The 26288-nt window shown below is 38.3% G+C and overlaps 1 protein-coding gene across 7 annotated transcripts in view; it reads right to left on the bottom strand.

Moving 5' to 3' along the window:
- PEAK1 (pseudopodium enriched atypical kinase 1) overlaps nucleotides 1–26288 on the bottom strand; it is a 305281-nt gene that overhangs the window by 227040 nt on the left and 51953 nt on the right. For 6 of the 7 annotated variants that reach the window (XM_031668449.1, XM_031668446.1, XM_017960817.3 and 3 more), the window contains one exon: nucleotides 21141–21203. The exons of the other annotated variant lie outside the window; for it this stretch is intronic. The gene's annotated coding sequence lies outside the window, so the exon portion shown is untranslated. The remainder of the gene's footprint in view (nucleotides 1–21140; nucleotides 21204–26288) is intronic. 7 annotated transcript variants of the gene reach the window in all.

The following is a 26288-nucleotide window of genomic DNA, read 5'->3' as shown; positions in this document are numbered from 1 at the left end:
AAAAAAAAAAAAAAAAAAGACTGGGGTCAGAGACCTGTACTGGAATCCCACCTCTCACACTAATTAGCATACACCATCCTTGAGCCTCAATTTTCCTCATCAGTAAAATGAGTCCCATGCCACCTACTCTTACAAGATTGATAGGGATATTAAATAAAACAAAACAGGTTAAGTTTAAAGGAATCCAGTCTTATTAATTGGTAATTACACTATAAGCAAGGGAAATGTCTTTAAAAAACAGTTGATTTTTTAAAAAGAAAAAATTATAAATAATAGGTTGTAAGAGCTAAACACAATGTAAACAATACTCAAGTTGAATACACAGGCCAAACTCCTTTATTTTACCTATGAAGAAATAAAAGCTTGGCAAGCTTAAGTGACCAGCCCAGAGTTGAAAAAGCAGGCAGAAAAAAGGCTAAAATCTTGCTTAATTCCTAAATGTGGTATATATTTTATAGAGCACTTTCATATATAAGATCCAATTGATGTCCATGATAAAACAGTTAATACGACTCATGAGAAAACCCAAGGCACCAAAGTCAGCCAGCTACTTAGTGATAGAACTGTGACTAAAACCTGGTGATGAATACTGTCTCTCTCTGTTTTTTGGTGGGGGGAGGAAGTGGGTAGAGTTGGGGTCTAACTGTGTTGCTCAGGCTGGTCTTGAACTCCCGGGCCCAAGCAATCCTCTTACCTTGGCCTCATAAAGTGCTGGGATTATAGGCATGATTTACCATGTATGGCCTATGTCTCTTAAAAATTAAGATTTAAAGCCTTTCTTACTTATAATTTAACTGATACAAAAAAATGCCTTAGCAAGCAATCACTATTTTATTCAGTCAATAATTTTTTTTTTTTTTCTGAGGCAGCGGCACCATCTCGGCTCACTGCAAGCTCCGCCTCCCGGGTTCAAGCCACGCTCCTGCCTCAGCCTCCCAAGTAGCTGGGACTACAGGCACCCGCCATCTTGCCCAGCTAATTTTTTGTATTTTTAGTAGAGACGGGGTTTCACCATGTTACCCAGGATGGTCTCGATCTCCTGACCTCGTGATCCACCCGCCTTTGCCTCCCAAAGTGCTGGGATTACAGGCGTGAGCCACCACGCCCGGCCTCAGTCAATAATTGTTTTTTAGGGTCACACTACAAAGACATAAATGTTTCCATGTTGTATTTAAGAGACTCGATCAGCTTAACATAAAAATGTTCATAATAGGAGCAAATTAAATTTTCAAAGATACATTTTTAGACCTATTTCCCAAAGCTCAATTCATATCAGCTTAATACAATGTAGCAAGACTTACTTTTATTCTGTTTGTTCATAGATTATTTAAACCAGATAGTTGGGTTAGTGAGTCACTGAGTACATGCTTAAGTATGATACTGAATCCATGTTTCTATCACTGATGATTCTAATATTCACATACTTTACAATTACTTAATCCTTTACATTGTCCTTTCTTCACGTAGGATTTTCAAGTTAACCCTTCTATAAGTAGGTCAATGATTCTTAGACTTAAGTTGAGATGATTCACTTTCACAAATAATTATGTTACAAATACTGCATTGTTTTGCAGCTTAGGGGACAGCCAGGCTGGAAAACTAATTAAAAGGAAAGGATTCAAGTGGAGAGGAGCCAACTGAACAATATAGCATCTAAAAAACAAACACATTTACAATACATGTTTCTGAGTGTCACTAAGAAAATACACATCTGTTCGATATTCCAAATTTTGCCTTTAAAAAGGATCAAGCATTGTAGGAAGATTTCTAGGTTTAACAAGAAGACATGGAACAGCAATGTAGGAAGTGAGGGCTCAGTCACCATGATAGTTTTCAGATCATTTGTGCAAACATAATAAGAGCATACCCCCAAATAGGCCTCTGTTCAAAGCCACTTCGAAAGATGTGAAAATGCATGCACAAAAGTAATATCTGAGTTTTGCAACTACTAACTGGCAACACTGTTGTTGGGTAGGTGAGAACACAAAAGAACAATAAATCAATACACAAATTAACAGTAACCACTCACACTAATTTCATATGAATTAGAAGAATCAATATATAATTTGGGTGGTAATCCAGCACTCTTGAAATAGTCATGGCCAGACAGTATCATCAAATTAACTACTTAGCTCAGTTGACAAGACTTCACTTGTGCTCAGCAAGGACTATCACTGCATAGGGAACAGCCTGAATGTAGCAAGCTTTCCACTGAATTAAGATAGTATATATACCTTAAGGTATGTTGCTTGTCTGTCTTCTGAGAATTTTTTAAGCTACATTTGAAAAAAAAATGATAATACAATTGTGAGTCTCCTTAGTGTTAAATTTATAATGTATTCTTTAGATAGACAAAATAGTAAGTGTATGTGTGTTAGAGATTCAAGTAAAAAAAAAAAAAAAAACCAAGGCCCAGCTTGTGACAAATCATCACTACAGACTCCCCTACAGCTCAGTTCCCTACAGCTTCCTCAGCTATAGCTCTACAAAAGCCACAGAAATCAGAATGATCATGCTAAAGCATCTTATGGATTAATAAAGACAGATCAATTCTGTATAACCTATTTTGTTTTTTATTCAAATTATCTAAAATTGATAATTTGTAATTGGCTGTTAAGAAACATAATTCCTGGAACACTCCATTTCTCAATCACCTTGGATACGCAGGCATTTGCAAACATGGCCCTCTATTTAGAGCAATTCACATGTAAGGCACTCCATTAATTACACTCTTCATTCAATACACATCTATTAAGCACTATTGTGTACTAGGCACTATTGGTATTAGAGAAATACCATGCTGAATCAAATTAGCCCCTGCCTTCAGAGGCAGAAGGCTTTGCTCACAGACATGCAAACATTACATAATGAGACAAGTGCCATAACAAGATGTATACAAACCACTATGGAAATACACAAAGGGAAGGACTTAATTCTTCCTGGGGAGGTGAAGAAGAAAGGCTTGTCAGATTACTTAATATTTAACTGAGTGTTAAAGGGTCAGTATGAGTTTGTTAGGTAGACATACTAGAGGTTGTTCATGAGAGAGGATGTGACAGACCCACAGCCTGTGCAAAGTTGGGAGGGCAGAAAAGAGTACTTGCTTGGAAAGACAACAGAGCTCGGTAAAAGGTAAGAATGACAAAGTAAGTATGATCAGAATGAGGCAGGAAAATACGGTCTGGAGGCAGGGAACATAAAGCCAATTCACACTTTAGCTATAACAGGAAATATCCTCTCCAAAGGGTATATGCCGTAAATGACTATATAACTTTACTTCATCCTCTTCATTTACATAGGGCATACTCCAAGAAAAGGGTATTTAAACTCATGGAAAACTCTGTAACAGGGCCTTTGAGCCCCTATGCTCAGGCCCACTCCCACACTGTGGCATGTACGTTCATTTTCAACAAATCCCTTCATTCCTTCCTTGCTTTGTTTGTGCGTTTTGTCCAATTCTTTGTTCAAGATGCCAAGAACCTATAGGGCACGAAGTTTCTTCAACAGGCCATGTTAAGACTTTATCTTGACGAAAATGTGGAGCACTGAAAGGTTTTGAACACAGGTGTGGTAACAGTTTGAGTTTTAGACAATTATTTCTGGGCATACAAGAAAAGGACAGACCAGAAAGAATAAAGCCTAAAGCTAATGAAGTCTGGTAGACCTATAATAATACTATTAAAATTAGCCAAGTGCGGTGGCTCATGCCTATAATACCAGCACTTTGGGAGGCCAAGGCAGGAGTATAGCTTGAGCCCAGGAGTTCAAGGCCAGCCTTGATGACATAGGAGACCCCATCTCTACAAAAAAATTAAAAATTGGCCAGGCACGGTGATACATGCCTGTGGTTCCAGCTACTCGGGAGATTGAGGTGTGAGGACTGCTTGAGCCTGCAGTGAATTATGATCACCACTGCACTACAGCCTCCAGCCTGGGTAACAGAGCAAACCCTATCTCAAAAAATTGTTAAAATCACTACTATCCTTAGATCAAGGCAATAGGACTTGGTCCTCCTAGCCACACCTCTCCCCCAAGAAGTGAGCAGAGTAGAGGGCCAAATCGAAGTGCCTTACTGGATCTATCTCCAGAAATCACTTTCTATCTACCTAAAACCCCAGAACTCTGCTCAAATGGCCCTGAGTCCACTTCCAAGACAGGTCCTTATTCAGATATATGTACCACTTGGCCTGAAGGGGAGATGAGGGACAGCTGTTGAGAGGAAATGGAGGCTATGGAGAGAGCTTGGACATTTTGCCAAAATTTAAAAATATATACATTTTAAACAAAATATATATACTTTAGAAATATGTCATATTTTTAATATATATAATTATAAATTGAGAATTAGCAACTTCATAACATACTCATGAATATTTGTGCCTAGAAACTTAAGGTTGTTTATGATATAGAGTATTAACCTGAAATTTAAAAAAATTTAATGTTTCAAGAAGATTATAAATAATTATTTCACATACAAAAAATATTTTCCCTGTAAGACAGACACACAAAAGTCAGGATCAACTTCTCAGAAAGTCAAAGCAATTTGAAGACAGATATGCCAAACAGGTGTTGATAACAACTTTGTTAAAAAAAAAAAAAAAAGACATTTAGTGAAGGATCAATGTGTGGACTAATGGCAGATATTTGTTATACACAAATGAGCTAATGTATTGTACTGCTCTTCTCATTAGTACAGAGATGCATTACCCTCACATTAAATACTCAGTGAGTAAAACACTCTGGCAAGCATCTGTTGGCTAATGACAAAGAAAACCATGGACCCTCTGAGGCCAATTTCCATCCAGCTGCAAGCATGGAAGCAGCAAACACATGCACTGCTCTTCAATATCAACCCCAAATAACCATGAAAAAGAAACTCCTCAGCTATTTTGTGGCAAAGGCATTCCAAGTATCGATCGTATATGCTAAACAAGACACTTGGAAAAAGTTAACTCCCTAAATCCTGGCTGGCATTTAACTTGCTTGTTACCAACAGACTGTGGTAGAAGTGACATTGAGTGACTTCCAAAGTTATATCAAGAAAAGTCATGCAGGTTCTGGGACTAAGTTTGGGGTGGCTGCTACACAGCAATGTTGCCAGACAGAATTTGGTACGTGAAACTGGGGTGCTGACGTAACAAAAATCTAAAAGATGCGACGCTGGTTTCAAGACTGGGTAGTGGACCGAAGCTGGACCCAGGCTTGAAAAGCCTGGCAGAAACTATTTAAAAGGAATTAAAGGAGAGTTAAATGTTTTCAGAAAGACCTTGTTATAAAGTGGCAGAAAACTTAGCAAAACTGTTGCCTGTGGTAAGGTAAAAAACAGAAAATGCTGGTAATGAATTACTACTTCTAACTAAGGTAATTTCAAAGCAGAATGTCCAAACTGTCAACTGGTTTCTTTTATATGTATAATATAAGGTACAAAAAGAGATGACCTAAAGAAGAAAGTACTTTTCCAGCAGAATTTAGGGGGAATACAAAGAAGTCAGCAATTGCTGGGTCCAAAAATAAAACTATTTCTCATCCACAATGTCTCCTAGCAGAGAATGCTCAAAGCAAGAAAAGGTCTGAGGACAAAGATCAAACATAGGACACAGAAAAGAAAAATCTCATCTCAAGGTAGAGATAAAAGCCAAAGGTGTTACTGTGAAATCCTTTGTTACCTTTCTCTCCTGATTTCTTCTTCATGATCTTCTTCCCAGTTCCTTTTTCTGTACTTGTCCACTAAATCTAGATGTCCCTGAGGATTTTGTTCTCAATCCTGGGTAATTCCTTCTTCAATCACTCACTAAAATCTATTAACCTTAAAATCTCTTTCTCCCTTTCAAGCCTCCACCTCCCTCTAAGAACAGCAGACAGATCTGCACATCTCCACTCAACTGTCTCAGAGAAACATCAAACTAAATATTACAAAATCCTATCTTCCACTGCAAAAGTTCCTTCTATACCTGAATACACACTGGAAAGGAATGACTGGAAACAAATACTACCACACCCATTAAATTGCCCAACTTGAGAGTCATCTCTGATTTCTACACTTCCTTCTCCTCACCCAACACCAATATTTAATTAGTCACCAATTTCTATGGATTCCACCTGCTAAACCTTTTGGGCATCTCCCCTTCTTCAAGTGATCTCCTATTTGGACTACATATAGCTTTCTAAGTGGTCTCTCCGTTCCAAAATATCTTTCATACTACTCTAGAAACCATCTTCTTAAAGTTTGTTTATCTCCTGCTGAGAATCCTTCAAGAGCTCCCAATCAAAACCCTTTGATACAGCTTACAGGTAGGTACTTTGTGATCTGGCCTTTCCCTGCAAACTGTCCCCACATATCATTTATTCCAACCATGCCAAAAAACAGGACTTATATTCATGGTGGTTATGAATACATACTTTTCTCTCTGCCTAGAAAGTGTTGTCTCTTGTTATGAATACTAAGTACATTTTTGTCTATTAATTTAACAGTTTAGAACACCTACTCTGTGGCAAATCTGGCAGGCACATGAAAATAAATGAGAAACTCTACCTGCCTCTTCTCTGGAAGCACACTGCCTAGAAAGAAAGAAAATAAGTACAACACAGGGATTTATAACAGAAAGTAGCATGATGTAGTGGACTGATTTCTTGCAGGTGGTGGAGAGAGATGATAGACAGTAAGCAAAACAATGGAATAAATACAATACGATCTCCTGGATCAGCAAGTTTCCTTGATATAAGTAGTTTAAAACATTTTAATACTATTATACATACTTACTATAAGTAAAATACAAATTTACATGAAAGATGCAACAAAAGACTTACAAATTCATGGGCCATTTTGGGCAAGAATGACTGTTCAGATTAGAATTTAAAGTAAAATCACTAAGCAGAAGAGGAGCCACTTTAAGTCAGAGAGAGACCCTTTTATAATTGAGCAAGTCACACCACACTTCAGCCCCACCTATTCAAAAAGCCAACCCTAGTTCAGTTCAAGTTCAAGTTCAGTGAAGCAATACTGAAAAATCAACAAGATTCTGTAGGACTCTTTGCTGCAGCCAGCTCATACCTCTATACAGCCTCTATACAGGGCTACAGACTTGGCATGGAAGAAGGCTTACTGATGACCAAGGAGTCTTGAACTCATCCATTTTGGGGGGTCCAGATTAAAGTTGCCTGTAATTACGTAAATCAGGTCTAAGAAGGCTGAGAAAAAGTTTACCCTGATTCCAATTCCCACAGAATCGGAATTATAATAGAAAAACTGCTGTTCCCCTCCCAGAATATCAGCCCTGGAAAGGTTACAGCCCTGGAAAAATGGAGGGAACTGAGAAAAACCCTTGGGTTGACTAGGACCCACTTGGAATTGATATGTGTGGAATGGTGGCTTAGGCCTGAGACAACAGGCAGTCCAGCAAAGCTGTGGGATAACAAACGAGAAAAAGAACTACTAAAGTTCTGTTTTGCTTCTCTTGTATCCCAGCACCCATATGCACATGACCTAGCCCCAAATGTGCATTACTCAGTTATAAAAATTCAGAACAGTGGTTCCCTCTGGTGAGGGATAAGAATGTCAAGGAAGAAGTCTGAAGGAACTTAAGGGGTAATAAAATGTTTTGAATTTTTATAGGAGAGTAGCTACATGAGTATAAGCATTCATCAAATCTCACTGAACTGTATATTTAAGAGCTGAGTATTTTATCGTAAAATTGAAATTTATACCTCAACTTTTAAAAGTTTTTCTTAAAAGATCACAATAGATACTACTTTAGATCATTCAACTAGCAAAATTTAAAACTCTGAAAAAAACAAGTATTAGAGAGGCTGTAAAACAACAGGATCTCTTATACATCGATGGTAGGAGAATAAAATTGCATAAGCCCTTTGGAAATAAACTTTGTATTATATCTTTAAGTTTAACATTCATTGCCCTATGACCCAGCAATCACATTCATAGGTGTATACTCAACAGAATCTCTTGCACATGTATAAGAGATTGACAAGAGTCATGGATAGTAATGTTTCTTGCAGCAATATTAAAAATTGCAAACACCTGAAAATAAGATTCTTATTCTTAATCCCAGGAATAAATTCAGCATGATCACTTTCAAATATTTAAGTTGTGTTTATGTTTCAACAATAACCCAGTTTTTATACATATTATAGTTTATTCAAGGTGTACATATACAGAAATCCAAAATTAAGGCATAGAATTAAGGTATTATAATGATTTTTGTATTTTTAAAAGATGGAATTTATTTATTCAACATGACTTTTACAGGAGTAAAGATAGAATTCATCCAAATGCTGGTTACATAAATTATACTATAACCACACACAAAATATCCTGTGGCTATAAACATGAATGAAGTAAATCTACATATATGGAAAAATCTCCAAGATACAGAAGTAAGTTTAAGCAGCAAAAAGTAGGCTGGGTCCAGTGGCTCATGCCTATAATCCCAGCACTTGGGAGGCTGAGGTGGAAGGATTACCTGAGCCCAGGAGTTCAAGACCAGCCTTGACAATGTAAGAAGACCCAGTCTCTAAATAAAAAACATACATTAGCAGTGCATAGTGGCACATGCCTGTGGTCCCAGTTACTTGGGAGTGAAGTGGGAGGATCACATGAGACTAGAAGTACAAAGCTGCAGTGAGCTGTGATCATGCCACTGCACTTCAGCCTGGGAGACAGAGCAAGACACTGTTTTTGTTTTGTTTTGTTTTTTTAAATGAGACAAGTCTTACTCTGTTACCCAGGCTGGAATGCAGTGGCACAATCTTGGCTCACTGCAACCTCCGCCTCCAGGGTGCAAACGATCTCGTGCCTCAGCCTCCCAAGTAGCTGAGACTACAGGCGTGTGCCACTATAAATGGCTAATTTTTGTAATTTTAGTAGAGATGGGGTTTCACCATGTTGGCCAAGGTTGGTCTCAAAAGCCTGACATCAAGTGATCTGCCCACCTCAACCTCCCAAAGTGCCAGAATTACAGGCATGAGCTAAGACCCTGTCTTAAAAAAAGAAGCAAAAAGTAGAACAGTAAATTCTCACAGATCAAAATAAACTCCATATATATTGATGCATACGTATGTTTGCAAAAATAATTTAAAAGTAAATCAACTGCTAATGTTAGTTTCTTCTGAAAATAAAGATGGAGGATCTAAGGTGAAAGACTTACTTTTGTACGTTTGCACTATCTATGAATCATTTTGTACTATCTAAATTTCTGACCACACATACCTTTTCTATTTTTTCAAATTACATAGAAGGAGAGACAGAGGCCCTCAAAACCTTTTTCTGTTTCTAGTAAGCAAACTCTTCCAAGACCCACAATAGTTATTCCAAACCTTTACCACTCCCCTCAAATCCCATATCTCAGTCCTGTTGCCCTTTCCCACAACATGGCCAAGCCAAGGACTTTGTCCTTGCTTCAGAGGAAACAAAAACTCCCTATATTTCCTAATTCACATCCACAAATTTGTCACTAGCTGCAGCCATGGACACCTCCTTCCCTCAGAAGAAAGAAGCCATTCAGGCAAATCTTGTGTTCTATCAAGTGTTCTACATGCAATCTGCCATTTCTGCAAGGAGCCTGTTCTATTATTCTCCTCTCTCCCTCTCTCCTTCCACAATTTTGCTCTTACCTGTTTCCTTGTTCCCCTACCTCTGTATATACGCATGTTCAAGCCTCTCCTATATTAAAAAGTACCCTATATCCCCCTCTATCTAGCACCCTAAACTCATTCTTTCTGTTCACAGTTTAACTTCTTACGAGAGTAGTCTATACTCTTTGACAGTCTCTTCTTCATCTCCCATTCACTGCTCGACACACAGGAATCTATCCTCTGTCTCCACTGCTACTAAAAACAAAAAACCAATCTTATTAAGGTTACTAAAAGACCAAACCAAAAGTCATGCTGTAAACTTTATTTTACTTGATCTTTCTCTGTAGCATCTGACACTAATGACCACTGCTACCCTTTTTGAAACACTCTAATCTCTTTGCTTCTGTGATATTTCTCTCTCCCGGCTCTCCACTGAGCACTGGGGGATTCAAAAACGAAAATGGCAAAGTCCCTGAATTCAAGAAGCATAGTTTCTAAAATGAGAGAAACATCTACAAACAATCACAACATAGTGAAAAAGTACAAAGTGCGGTGATAGCTTAGCCATCAACTTTATATGGGGCAGCAGGAGAGCACTTTAGGAGGAGCAAACTAGCATGTACAAAGTAACATATAAATCAGTATGGTTTGTACAGAAATTTTAATGGATAACGATTGAACACACAAGTTTTGAAATCAAACAATCTGACTGCATCTATTCTATCTGAGGATAAAATAACAGTCTTTACCTCATAGGACTACCGTAAAGATTACATGAAATGCTAAATATAAAACACTTAGCATAGGGTCTGGCATATACAGAAAGATCTCAATAAGCATTATCTCAAACACTTTCTGACAAAAACATTCAACAAACTATGACTAAAAGAGAACTTCCTAAACCTGATAAAGGGCAGTGATGAAACACCCATAGTTAACATCTTACTTAATCCTGAAAAACTGAATGCTTTCGCCCTAAGATCAGACACGAGACAAGGGCTGGGCACAGTAGCTCACGTGTATAATCCCAGCACTTTGGGAGGCTGAGGCGGGAGGATCACTTGAGCCCAGGAGTTTGTGGCCAGCCTGAGCAACGTGGCGAAATCCCATCTCTTCAAAAAGAGTTTACTATAGCACTAGTCACAATAGCCAAGATATGAAATCAACCTAGATGTCCAACAAAGGATGAATGGATAAAGAAAATGTGGAATATATAGACCAGAGAATGCTATTTAGTAACGGGGGGGGGGGAAAAAAAAGAAAGAAATCCTGTCATTTGCAGCAACATGGATGAGACTGGGACATTATGCTAAGTAAAATAAGCCAGAAATAAAAGTTAAATAAACACTTCATGTTCTCACTCATTGGTAGTGGAGAGGGAGGGACAGAGAGATTTGTTAAAGGATAAAAAATTACCAATAGATAGGAGGAATAAGTTCTAGTGTTCTATACCACAGTAAGATGACTATAGTTAACAGGAATATGTAGTTTCAAATAGCTAGGAAGAAAATCTATAGTTAACAGTAATACATAGTTTCAAATAACTAGGAAGAAGATATTGAACGTTCTCAACATAAAGAAACGATAAATGTCTGAGATGATGGATATGTTAATAACCCTATCTGATCACTAACATATATGTACTAAAACATCACTATGTACCTATGAATATGTACAATTATTATTTGTCAATTAAAAACTAAAATTTTAAAAAAGAAAATGTTCAAATGGCCAATAAGCATACAAAAAGAAATGTTCATCATAAGTCACTAGGGAAATACAAATCAAAACCACCATATACCACAGTGGCTATATTAAACAAAACAAAACAAACCCAGACAATAGCAAGTATTGGCAAGGATATGGAGAAATTAAAACCCTCATATACTGCTAGTAGGAATGTAAAAAGGTACAGTCTTTTTAGAAAATAGTTTGGCAGCTCCACAAAATGTTAAACACGGAGTTACTAAATGACCTAGCCATTCTACTGTTAGGTATACATCAAGAGACATGAAACCCTATGTCCACACAAAAACTTATACACAAATAAGTGTTCACAGCAGAATTTTCATAATAGCCAAAAAAGTGGAAACAATCCAAATGTCCAACAACTGATAAATAGATAAATGAAATATGGCATATAGATATTGTGGATGAAAAAAATAAAAAGTGAAAAACAAACTAACTTTTTTTTTTTGAGATGGAGTCTCACCCTGCCTCCCAGCGGGAGGGCAAAAGTGCAATATTGGCTCACTGCAACCTCCGCCTCCTGGGTTCAAGAGACTCTCCTGCCTTAGCCTCCCAAGTAGCTGGGATTACAGGTGCTTACCACCACACCCAGTTAAATTTTGTAGTTTTAGTGGAGATGGGGTTTCACCATGTTGGCCAAGCTGGTCTCAAACTCCTGACCTCAGGTGATCCACATGCCTCAGCCTCCCAAAGTGCTGGGATACAGGCGTGAGCCACCATGCCAGGTCACCTTTTTTAGCTTGATCATAAACAATTACAGACCATAAACAATCTTTACCTGGCAGGCTTCACAGGAGAAAACTGCCCTCCCCACACCAGATTTGATGCATACCCAGTGCATTGACACCTCTAAAGCAAGCTGCAATCAAGACTCAGGTATTTCTAAATGGCCATGCTCTTTACCATATCTACATTAGTAGCCCAGGTACCTTCATTCAGAAGTCTCTGTGGCCTTTAACTGTGGCCTTTCCTTAGGCAACTCTGGAGAGGCCTCCTCAACAGAGGGAAAACACTAAAAACACTTTCCTCTCACTCTGACTCAGTATCTTCCTCCACTCCTAGCCTTTGCACCTTTTCCTCCAACCCACCCTAGATGTATAAAACAGCAGGAATCTTTTGCTGGGGGCTCCGTCAGCATTGAGAAAACCCCCACCTCTGTGTTGATCCACTTGACAGAAGGCAGCCTGCACTTTCTCAAGTTTAACTTCTTGCTTATCCTAATTCAGTAAGTGATTAAAGTAGCTCAGCTCTGTGTCCCCAGCTAAGCTCCTGACACTATGGAATATTATTCAGCCATAAAAAGGAATCAAGGTTCATCCATGCTTCAACATGGATGAAGCTTAAAAACCTTATGCTAAATGAAAGAAATTAGTCACAGAAGACAATATATTGTGCAACTCCATTTACATAAAATGTCCACAATGGGCAGAAAATAAATTAACAGCTGAGGGGAGGTTGGAATGAGTAGAGACTGCTAATGAGTACTTTTAAGAGTGATGAAAGGCAACGCAGGTGGCTCACGCCTATAGGATCACTTGAGGTTAGGAGGTTGAGACCAGCCTGGACAACATGGTGAAACTCTGTCTCCATTAAAAATACAAAACTTAGGTAACAGTCCCTGTCTGACAGCTTTGAAGAGAGCAGTGGTTCTCCCAGCACGGAGGTTGAGATCTGAGAATAGACAGACTGCCTGCTCAAGTGGGTCCCTGACCCCTGAGTAGCCTAACTGGGAGACATCCCCCACTAGGTGCAGACCAACACATCACACCTCACACAGCTGGGTACACCCTGAGACGAAGCTTCCAGAGCAAGAATCAGACAGCAACACTCGCTGTTCAGCAATATTCTATCTTCTGCAGCCTCCGCTGCTGATACCCAGGCAAACAGGGTCTGGAGTGGACCTCAAGCAAACTCCAACAGACCCGCAGCTGAGGGTCCTGACCGTTAGAAGGAAAACTAACCATCAGAAAGGACACCCACACCAAAACCCCATCAGTACGTCACCATCATCAAAGACCAAAGGCAGATAAAACCACAAACATGGGGAAAAAGCAGTGTAGAAAAGCTGGAAATTAAAAAAATCAGAGCGCATATCCCTCTCCAAAGGAACGCAGCTCATCGCCAGCAACGGAACAAAGCTGGATGGAGAATGACTTTGACGAGCTGAGAGAAGAAGGCTTTAGTCGATCAAACTACTCAGAGCTAAAGGAGGAACTACGTAACCAGCGCAAAGAAACTAAAAACCTTGAAAAAAGAATGGATGAATGGATAACTAGAATAATCAATGCAGACAAGACCTTAAAAGAACTGATACAGATGAAAATCATAACACGAGAACTATGTGACAAATGCATAAGCTTCAGTAATCGACTCAATCAAATGGAAGAAAGATTATCAGTGATTGAAGATCAAATGAATGAAATGAAGTGAGAAGAGAAATGTAGAGAAAAAAGAATAAAAAGAAATGAACAAAGCCTCCAAGAAATACGGGATTATGTGAAAAGACCAAATCTATGTCTGATTGGTGTGCCTGAAAGTGACAGGGAAAATGGAACCAAGTTGGAAAACACTCTGCAGGATATCATCCAGGAGAACTTCCCCAACCTAGTAAGGCAGGCCAACATTCAAATTCAGGAAATACAGAGAACGCCACAAAGATACTCCTCGAGAAGAACAACTCTAAGACACATAATTGTCAGATTCACCAAAGTTGAAATGAAGCAAAAAATGTTAAGGGCAGCCAGAAAGAAAGGTCGGGTTACCCACAAAGGGAAGCCCATCAGACTAACAGCAGATCTCTCGGCAGAAACTCTACAAGCCAGAAGAGAGTGGGGGCCAATATTCAACATTCTTAAAGAAAAGAATTTTAAACCCAGAATTTCATATCCAGCCAAACTAAGTTTCATAAGTGAAGGAGAAATAAAATCCTTTACAGATAAGCAAATGCTTAGAGATTTTGTCACCACCAGGCCTGCCCTACAAGAGATCCTGAAGGAAGCATTAAACATGGAAAGGAACAACAGGTACCAGCCATTGCAAAAGCATGCCAAAAATAAAAGTCCATCAATGCTAGGAAGAAATTGCTTCAACTAACGAGCAAAATAATCAGCTAATATCATAATGACAGGATCAAGTTCACAAATAACAATACTAACCTTAAATGTAAATGGACTAAATGGTCCAATTAAAAGACACAGACTGACAAATTGCATAAAGAGTCAAGACCCATCAGTCTGCTGTATTCAGGAGACCCATCTCACATGCAGAAACACACATAGCTCAAAATAAAGGGATGGAGGAAGATCTACCAAGCAAATGGAAAACAAAAAAAAGCAGGGGTTGCAATGCTAGTCTCTGATAAAACAGACTTTAAACCATTGAAGATCAAAAGAGACAAAGAAGGCCATTACATAATGGTAAAGGGATCAATTCATCAGGAAGAGCTAACTATCCTAAATATATATGCACCCAATACAGGAGCACCCAGATTCATAAAGCAAGTCCTTAGAGACTTACAAAGGGACTTAGACTCCCATACAATAATAACAGGAGACTTTAACACCCCACTGTCAACATTAGACAGATCAACGAGACAGAAAGTTAACAAGGATATCCAGGAATTGAACTCAACTTTGCACCAAGCGGACCTAATAGACATCTACAGAACTCTCCACCCCAAATCAACAGAATATACATTCTTCTTAGCACCACATTGCACTTATTCCAAAATTGACCACATAGTTGGAAGTAAAGCACTCTTCAGCAAATGTAAAAGAACAGAAATTATAACAAACTGTCTCTCAGACCACAGTGCAATCAAACTAGAACTCAGGACTAAGAAACTCAATCAAAACCGCTCAACTACATGGAAACTGAACAACCTGCTCCTGAATGACTACTGGGTACATAACGAAATGAAGACAGAAATAAAGATGTTCTTTGAAACTAATGAGAACAAAGATACAACATACCAGAATCTCTGGGGCACATTTAAAGCAGTGTGTAAAGGGAAATTTATACCACTAAATGCCCACAAGAGAAAGCTGGAAAGATCTAAAATTGACACCCTACCATCACAATTAAAAGAACTAGAGAAGCAAGAGCAAATACATTCAAAAGCTAGCAGAAGGCAAGAAATAACTAAGATCTGTGCAGAGCTGAAGGAGATAGAAACACAAAAAACCCTCCAAAAAATCCATGAATCCAGGAGCTGGTTTTTTGAAAAGATCAACAAAATTGATAGACCGCTAGCAAGACTAATAAAGAAGAAAAGAGAGAAGAATCAAATAGATGCAATAAAAAATGATAAAGGGGATATCACTACCAACCCCACAGAAATACAAACTACCATCAGAGAATACTATAAACACCTCTACGCAAATAAACTAGAAAACCTAGAAGAAATGGATAATTTCCTGGACACTTACACTCTCCCAAGACTAAACCAGGAAGAAGTTGAATCCCTGAATAGACCAATAGCAGGCTCTGAAATTGAGGCAATAATTAATAGCCTACCAACCAAAAAAAGTTCAAGACCAGACGGATTCACAGCCGAATTTTACCAGAGGTACAAGGAGGAGCTGGTACCATTCCTTCTGAAACTATTTCAATCAATAGAAAAAGAGGAAATCCTCCCTAACTCATTTTATGAGGTCAACATCATCCTGATACCAAAGCCTGGCAGAGACACAACAAAAAAAGAGAATTTTAGACCAATATCCCTGATGAACGTCGATGCAAAAATCCTCAATAAAATACTGGCAAACCGAATCCAGCAGCACATCAAAAAGCTTATCCACCATGATCAAGTGGGCTTCATCCCTGGGATGCAAGGCTGGTTCAACATACATAAATCCATACACGTAATCCAGCATATAAACAGAAACAAAGACAAAAACCACATGATTATCTCAATAGATGCAGAAAAGGCCTTTGACAAGATTCAACAGCTCTTCATGCTAAAAACTCTCAATAAATTCCGTATTGATGGAACGTATCTCAAAATAATAAGAGCTATTTATGACAAACCCACAGCCAATATCACACTGAATGGGCAAAAACTGGAAGCATTCCCTTTGAAAACTGGCACAAGACAGGGATGCCTTCTCTCACCACTCCTATTCAACATAGTGTTGGAAGTTCTAGCTAGGGCAATCAGGCAAGAGAAACAAATAAAGGGTATTCAGTTAGGAAAAGAAGAAGTCAAATTGTCCCTGTTTGCAGATGACATGATTGTATATTTAGAAAACCCCATCATCTCAGCCCAAAATCTCCTTAAGCTGATAAGCAACTTCAGCAAAGTCTCAGGATACAAAATCAATGTGCAAAAATCACAAGCATTCTTATACACCAGTAACAGACAGACAGCCAAATCATGAATGAACTCCCATTCACAATAGCTTCAAAGAGAATAAAATACCTAGGAATCCAACTTACAAGAGATGTAAAGGACCTCTTCAAGGAGAACTACAAACCACTGCTCAGTGAAATAGAAGAGGACACAAACAAACGGAAGAACATTCCATGCTCATGGATAGGAAGAATCAATATCGTGAAAATGGCCATACTGCCCAAGGTAATTTATAGATTCAATGCCAATCCCCATTAAGCTACCAATGACTTTCTTCACAGAATTGGAAAAAACTGCTTTAAAGTTCATATGGAGCCAAAAAAGACCCCGCATTGCCAAGACAATCCTAAGCTAAAAGAACAAAGCTGGAGGCATCACACTACCTGACTTCAAACTATACTACAAGGCTACAGTAACCAAAACAGCATGGTACTGGTACCAAAACAGAGATATAAACCAATGGAACAGAACAGAGCCCTCAGAAATAATAACACACATCTACAGCCATCTGATCTTTGACAAACCTGAGAGAAACAAGAAATGGGGAAAGGGTTCCCTATTTAATAAATGGTGCTGGGAAAATTGGCTAGCCATAAGTAGAAAGCTGAAACTGGATCCCTTCCTTACTCCTTGTACGAAAATTAATTCAAGATGGATTAGAGACTTAAATGTTAGACCCCAAACCATAAAAACCCTAGAAGAAAACCTAGGTAATACCATTCAGGACATAGGCATGGGCAAGGACTTCATGTCTAAAACACCAAAAGCAATGGCAACAAATGCCAAAATTGACAAATGGGATCTAATAAAACTAAAGAGCTTCTGCACAGCAAAAGAAACTACCATCAGAGTGAACAGGCAACCTACAGAATGGGAGAAAATTTTTGCAATCTACTCGTCTGACAAAGGGCTAATATCCAGAACCTACAAAGAACTCAAACAAATTTACAAGAAAAAAGCAAACAACCCCATCAAAAAGTGGGCAAAGGATATGAACAGACACTTCTCAAAAGAAGACATTCATACAGCCAACAGACACATGAAAAAATGCTCATTATCACTGGCCATCAGAGAAATGCAAATCAAAACCACAAAGAGATACCATCTCACAACAGTTAGAATGGCAATCATTAAAAAAATCAGGAAACAACAGGTGCTGGAGAGGATGTGGAGAAATAGGAACACTTTTACACTGTTGGTGGGACTGTAAACTAGTTCAACCATTGTGGAAGACAGTGTGGTGATTCCTCAAGAATCTAGAACTAGAAATACCATTTGACCCAGCCATCCCATTACTGGGTATATACCCAAAGGATTATAAATCATGCTGCTATAAAGACACATGCACATGTATGTTTATTGCAGCACTATTCACAATAGCAAAGATTTGGAATCAACCCAAATGTCCATCAGTGACAGACTGGATTAAGAAAATGTGACACATATACACCATGGAATACTATGCGGTCATAAAAAAGGCTGAGTTTGTGTCCTTTGTAGGGAAATGGATGCAGCTAGAAACCATCATTCTCAGCAAACTATCCCAAGAACAGAAAACCAAACACCGCATGTTCTCACTCATAGGTGGGAATTGAACAATGAGATCACTTGGACACAGGAAGGGGAACATCACACACCGGGGCCTATTGTGGGGAGGGGACAGGGGGGATGGATAGCATTAGGAGATATACCTAATGTAAATGAGGTAATGAGGTAATGTAAATGAATTAATGGGTGCAGCACACCAACATGCACATGTATACATATGTAACAAACATGTTGTGCACATGTACCCTAGAACTTAAAGTATAATAATAAAAAAAATTTTTTAAAAAAGAAAGAAAAGGCTACTCGGTAGAAGGATTGGTTATATAGATATACAAAAATCTATAACCTTTTATATAGCAATGATGAAGGAACAGTATTTACAATAACAACAATGTAAAATGCCCAGGCATAAACATAACAGAAAATGTAGAGAAACTGTAAAATTCCACTGAGCAATATGAAAGAAACCAAAAATAGATAAATTCCATATTCTTAAAAAGCAGAATATTTAAACATGAATTTCTTCCCAAAGTATTATATAATTTAACATGTTGGGGAAAGTGGGCAAACTATTATACATTTTATCCAAAAGAACTGTAAAAAACTAATATTGGGTGATTTGCTTTATCACACATTAAAACATACCATGAAACCATAATCTTTTTTAAATGGGTACAAAAATATACAAGCAAATCATTGAAATGGTACAAAGTTCTAGAAACAGACCCAAATAAATAATTTTATTATACTCATTTTTAATAGCCTGATTGATTCTGTTGTTTGGATGTACGGCACCATTATGAAACCTGCAGAGTTTGGATTTTCAGCCTCCACAATCACATGAGTGAATTATTTATATTTCTTAAAATAATGATACTAACTCCTGATCATATACAAGGTGACCACTGTTATCCCGGTGTGCCTGAAACAGGCTTGGTTTATGTTTCTTGTCTTGGTATAATTATTAATAGAGCCTCCTGGCTGGGCACGGTGGCTCACGCCTGTAATCCCAGGACTTTGGGAGGCCGAGGCGGGCGGATCACGAGGTCAGGAGATCGAGACCATCCTGGCTAACACGGTGAAACACCATCTCTACTAAAAATACAAAAAATTAGCTGGGCATGGTGGTGGGCGCCTGTAGTCCCAGCTACTCAGGAGGTTGAGGCAGGAGAATGGCCAGAACCCGGGAGGCAGAGCTTGTAGTGAGCCAAGATCGTGCCAATGCACTCCAGCCTGGGCGACAGAGTGAGACTCCGTGTCAAAAAAAAAAAAAAAAAAAAAAAAAAGATAGAGCCTCCTTTTACTCCCAAAAGTATTTCCTTTTGAATGATATGTTATATGGTCACCCAATTTATGTAATTACTTTTATTTTTCCTTAATATAAACAGTACAGCAATAAATATACTTGCAGTTAAGTCTTTACATAGAATTTTTATATGACTGGATCAAAGTTTGTGTACATTTTAATTTTTTGATATATTGCCTTCCAGAGAAATTGTTTACACTCCCACCAGTAATTATAAAGAGAGCCATTTTTCCAAAACCTGAAAAAACTGGATAGTACTATTCATTATTAAGAATCCTTTCTAGTTTTATAAGTGAAATTGTGTCTTACTGCCTTAATATGTGTTTAGTTCATTACTGTTTTAAATGAACATTTGTACAGATCAATGTTCTTTCATTACGAACAACAGAAAATGATTCTGGGTGGGTTAAATCAAGGGAAATGCAGGGAAAGGACATTTAAAAAAAAAATACAAAAATTAGCCAGGCATGGTGGCACACACCTGTAATCTCAGCTACCAGGGAGGCTGAGGTAGGAGAACTGCTTAAACCTGGGAGGCAGAGGTTGCGGTGAGCCAAGATGGTGCCACTGCACTCCACCCCGGATGAAAGAGACTCCATCTCAAAGAAAAAAATGAGTGATGAAAATATTCCAAAATTAGACTGTGGTGATGGTTGTACATCTCTGTAAATACAATAAAAACTACTGAATTTTACATTTTAAATGGGTGGAATTTATGGCATGGGAATTATTTCTCAGTAAAGATATAATATGAATACACGATGCTAGTGTTCATATCATATCTAGACCACTACTGCTCTGTAAAGGAGTTTGTAAAATAATCCTTAAGGAATGCAGATACTGAAGGACTCCGAGTAGTAGACTGACAGGCTGACATTCTTTTAAAGAAAAAAATAATCTGTTGACAATGATTAAAATGGCTTACAGAACAGTCAGACTGAAGGTGGAAAGACCAGATGAGAGACTTACAAGGGTGTATTTGGAAAAACTTTAACAAGAAGAGGACTTGAGCCAAGACAGGTAAGAAACTGGCAAAGGCTATGATCCTACCTTTAGAGTGCAATGCTATCTATAGAAGCTTTCTATAAATGGGAGGCTTTCTATAGAAGCCAACTATTAACATACTGATGTGTATATATCCTTATTACAGAGGCTCCCAAACAGGGAACTACAGAAAGTCATTAAGTCCAAGAGAGCAGAGTGGTAGAAAGTTCTTAATAACTGGCCCATTAAAATAGTTAGCAGTCGTTTTAATCTATGATTTAACTAATGGAAGATTTGTCTTCAAGAATATGAGATCATAATGCCAATACATTCTCAAGTGTATCAGAGAATAGCAGTATGAATTTCATCTTTGAGTATTAAAGATAAAGAAAAAATTCACTCAAAAGTATTTTGTCACTAGAACAAGTTTCATTTATTTCAAATGTCTTATAAACATGCTTAAAAGTAAGCATACTATATATGTAGTTTTATAAGTTTCCTATTAAAACACTCAGAGGAAAAGATACTTGGTATTGCCTTAAATTTTTTCAGAAACAATTCTTTCTCATTATAAAATATATATTAAAAGGCAAATGCATTCATAAATTATCTCACCTTTGGTTTTTAGATAAACCACAAAGAAATGTCTACAGCATAAGTTCCAGTTTGGGCAGATACCTGAATTGTAAAAAACAAACAGAAAAAGACATGGTTAATATGGTTGAATCTGAGCAGGAAATTTAATTATTTCAACAGAACCCTAACTTGACCCATTTACCTCCTAAATTTTTATGTTCAAGCTGTTCTTTAGGTATCTGTAGAATGTCAAGAATTAAGAAATTCTCCTGGACTTTCTATTGTCTTTGATTAATGTTGATATTTCTTGAAATTAAAAGTATATCAAAACAGGCCGGCCATGGTGGCTCACGCCTGTAATCCCAGCACTTTGGGAGGCCAAGGTGGGCAGATCACCTGAGGTCAGGTGTTTGAGAGCAGCCTGGTCAATGTGGCAAAACCCTGTCTCTACTAAAAGTACAAAAAAATTAGCTGGGTATGGCGGCGTGTGCCTATAGTCCCAGCTACTCGGGAGGCTGAGGCAGGAGAATCGCTTGAACCCGGGAGGCAGAGGTTGCTTGAACCCAGGAGGCAGAAGTTGCAGTGAGCCAAGATCGTGCCACTGCACTGCAGCATGGGCAACACAGCAAGACTCTCTCAAAAAAAAAAAAAAAGGATATCAAAACAGGTACCACATTAACAGGAGAAAACAATCGATTTCCCTCATCAACTCAATTCTTCAAAAGAAAGTATTTTCTAAAGTTTACACTCCCTATAATAATATATCATGATTGCTCATCCTCATAGAAAATACAGAATTTAAAAATCTGGAAATGTAAAAGTAAATCAATAGCACATGTTTATAAAACATAAGCAAATACATAAATTAAATAAAACCAATGTCTAGTAAGTATGAAAAAATGGAAAACTGTTCTCTACATTAGCAAAGAAAATAAAATTAAAATGAGATACCATCTTTGATCAATGAAATTATAATTGTTTTAAAAATAAGATTATAGTCATTGGTGCCCTTCCAGTTCTTCTCCTTACCAGACTCATGGTGAGATTGTACCTCATTGCCCTCTTTCAACTTAGGTGTAGGCACATGACTTGCTTTAGCCACCGAAATGTACATGGATGTGATGTTACACATTTCTAGGTGTAAGTTTTAAGACCAACTACACAACTTACAGACCTCTCAGCTACTCCAGTCATTATGGAGTTCACTAAATGGCTCTGAAGAGAAAAAAAAAAACCCTGCTGATATGTATTAGACATGTAACATGAGCAAGAAATAAATTTTGTTGTATTATGTAACTTAGATTTTTAGGACTGTTGCTACAGCACAATGTAGGCTATACTGACAGCTACAAGTGATAACGTAATAATATATATAAAATAATAATGTAATATAACAGGCATTTCTGTACACTGTTCATAGGAATTTAAATTGGTAAATTTGTTTTTGTTTTTTGGGTTTTTTGAGACAGGATCTCACTCTGTCACCTAGGCTGGAGTACAGGGCGTGATCACAGCTCGCTGCAGCCTAGACCTCCTAGGCTCAAGTGATACTTCCACCTCAGCATCCTGAGTAGCTGGGACTACACAGGTGCCCATCACCAAGACCTGCTAACTTTTGTATTTTTTGTAGAGATGGGGTTTTGCCATGTTGTCCACCCAGACTGGTCTTGAACTACTGGGCTCAAGCAATCCACGTGCCTCAGCCTCCCAAAGTGCTGGGATTACAGGCATGATCCACACGCCCAGCAATTGGTAAAATCTTTCTGGAAAACAATTTTGCAACGTGCATCAAGAGCCTTAAAAAGTTCAAATCCTGGCCAGGCGCGGTGGCTCATGCCTGTAATCCCAGCACTTCAGGAGGCCACGGTGGGTGGATCACGAAGTCAGGAGCCTGGCCAAGATGGTGAAACCCCGTCTACTAAAAATACAAAAATTAGCCAGGCATGGTGGCAGGTGCCTGTAGTCCCAGCTACATGCAAGTCTGAGGCAGGAGAATTGCTTGAACCTGGAAGGTGAAGGTTGCAGTGAGCCAAGATCGCACCGCGGCACTCCAGATTGGGTGACAGGGCGAGACTCCGACTCAAAAAAAATTAAAAAAAGAAGCAGTTCAAATCCTTGATCCAGTAACTTCTAGTAATCTGTCCTAAATAATCAAAAATTCAAACATTTATATCATAGCTCATTTATGACTGTAAAGAGCTAGAAAGGCTGGGCACGGTGGCTCACACCTGTAATCCCAACACTTTGGGAGGCTAAGACGGGCGGATCATGAGGTCAGGAGATGCAGACCATCCTGGCCAACATGGTGAAACCCCGTCTCTACTGAAATACAAAAAATTAGCCAGGTGTGGTGGTGTGCACCTGTAATCCCATTTACTCAAGAGGCTGAGGCAGGGGAATTGCTTGAACACTGGAGGCAGAGATTGCAGTGGGCTGAGATCACGCCACTGCACTCCAGCCTGGTGACCAGGCGAGACTCCATCTCAAAAAAGAGCTAGAAGCAAACTAAACATACAAATGATTTGCTAAATAAGTTAAAATATTAAGCAATCATTAAAACTGCTTATCAAAGATGCTTAGACTAACAGAGGAAACTGTAAAGGGCATACATAGGAACTCTCTGTACTGTCTACTCAATGTTTTCATGTATACGATTCTAGAACAGTTAAAACTGATCTCCACGGACAGAAAGCAGGTAAGTTATTGCAGGAGCCAAAGGTTGTATGAAAGAATTGACTGCAAAGGGGCTTAAGAGAAGCTTTTAAGAGTGATTAAAATGTTCTATATCTTGATTATGGCAGTTGTCAACAGGATATACACATTAGTCGGCCGGGCGCGGTGGCTCAAGCCTGTAATCCCAGCACTTTGGGAGGCCGAGGCGGGTGGATCACGAGGTCAGGAGATCGAGACCATCCTGGCTAACATGGTGAAACCCCGTCTCTACTAAAAATACAAAAAACTAGCCGGGCGTGGTGGCGGGCGCCTGTAGTCCCAGCTACTCGGAGGCTGAGGCGGGAGAATGGCGTGAGCCCGGGAGGTGGAGCTTGCAGTGAGCCGAGATCGCGCCACTGCACTCCAGCCTGGGCGACAGAGCGAGACTCCGTCTCAAAAAAAAAAAAAAAAAAAAAAGGATATACACATTAGTCAAAACCCCTCAAACTGTACTGTGCATAAATCATTTTACTAAAGTGGATTTTAAAAGTAAAATAAAAATGCTTAATGATAGGAAAATGCTCATCTATTGGGTAATTTCAAATGTGTAATACATACATTTGCATAGAAAAGACTAGAAATACATACAATGTTAATAGTGCTTTGCTTTGCATAAATATTACACAGGTAATTTTAATTTTTCCTTAAGTTACATACTTTCAAAATGCTCTCAGTAGGTATTTTTATGTTTATTCGGTGGTATTTTGTTGAGAACGAGAGCTTAAGTCTAGAATAAGCTTGAGGTTTTAATAATTCATTCATTCAGTATTTATTACATGCCTCCATGTACAAACTGCATTCTAAGTGGTAGAGGGATACCTCCAAGCTTGGGTATGTTTCTCCAAGGTTCAGCTAGATGGGCCTTTTAAGAGATCACCATTGCCAGTGAATGTGGAAGCATCAACTATCATCTGTAAACCACATCTGTTTATAATCTTTACACTGGCAAATGAGAGGTAAGTTGTGACTATAAAAACTGTTTGGATTCATGATTATCTGTTTACCTAATCTTCCTGAAAATAAGGTTAAATTTTCTACAGTGCTTAATATGTAATATATAACATATATTTAGAATGTATTACAATGTGTGAATGTGTTTATAAGAATCTGTATTGATAACTACTCATTTTAAAATGTTATGAGTTTTGAGCATTTATTTACTTAAAAAACTAAAAGTTTTGGGCTGGTCATGGTGGCTTATGCCTGTAATCCCAGCACTTTATGAGGCCAAGGCGGGCGGATCACCTGAGGTCAGGAGTTCCAGACCAGCCCGGCCAACATGGTGAAATCCCATCTCTATAAAAATACAAAAAAATTAGCTGGGCATGATGGCAGGTGCCTGTAATTCCAGCTACTCGGGAGGCTGAGGCAGGGGAATCACTTGAACCTGCGAAGCGGAGGTTGTAGTGAGCTGAGATCACACTACTGTACTCCAGCCTGGGTGACAGAGCAAGATACCATCTCAAAAAAAAAAAAAAGTTAAAATTTTACCACTATAAAAACTGCTTGAGTGTTTAAAACTCTAAGAAATTATAGAAAAATATAAATGAAACATAGAAAGCAATAAGTATGACAATGGAGACAGAGCATTAAGCAAAGAGCAAGAAGTGTTTGATTAATCGAATAGAAATACCGGATACATATCATTAACAAATTGTAATCAACAAATAAAGTGAGAAAATATTTGTTTTGATATTTGTTTTGTGTTCAGCAGTGAGTGTAGCAATTCAAGATACTGGGGACAAGGGATTATGACTATACGCAGGGGACTATATGCACTAATGTTTCATGACAGAAAAATCTGAGATAACTACTCCATTATAGGGAATGCACATGAGCAAAACAGAAAGAACACATATAGAAGAATCTAATCCAGACAAGATTTTAAACCAGTGATCACTGAAATTAAATCACTATGTTTAATTTTAACTATAAAATATGTTGCTTTCTCAAGTTTGACATTTGCATGTGCACGTTGTATTCAAAAAGTGTAAAACTTCATACTTTACAATAAAATACAAATGCATTATTTATACTAATAACCATTAAGAAGTACTAAAATAACGTGTGCTAATCAGGTTACAGCTAGTAAAGATGAGTAAAATAGTCTCAGACATTAAGGATACAACACAGAAAATATTTGTATGTGAATCAGGGTACAGATAGTAAAGACGAATAGTCTCAGACACCAGGGAGTTTTCACAGCACTTAGAAAGATAGCACAAACCCGAAACACAAAATTACCAACACTGCAGGAATGCAAATGGAGAGTTCTTGGTAAGTATTAGCTTCTTGACCCTTAGAAAATACAACCTATGAGTCGTCACTGAAAATACAGACAGATGGAAAAACACTATCACCAAGTTGGTCTTGGTTTTCTATATTCTAGAAATCATATGTGCAGTAACAAGTACCCTAATCAACTAAATCAGTGGTCAAACTATAGCCTAAGAGCCAAATCCAGCCTAGGGCCTG

The sequence above is a fragment of the Papio anubis genome, chromosome 7, assembly GCF_008728515.1.
Source record: "Papio anubis isolate 15944 chromosome 7, Panubis1.0, whole genome shotgun sequence".
NCBI classification, from domain to species: domain Eukaryota; kingdom Metazoa; phylum Chordata; class Mammalia; order Primates; family Cercopithecidae; genus Papio; species Papio anubis.
This window is presented reverse-complemented; position numbering and strand designations above follow the sequence as displayed.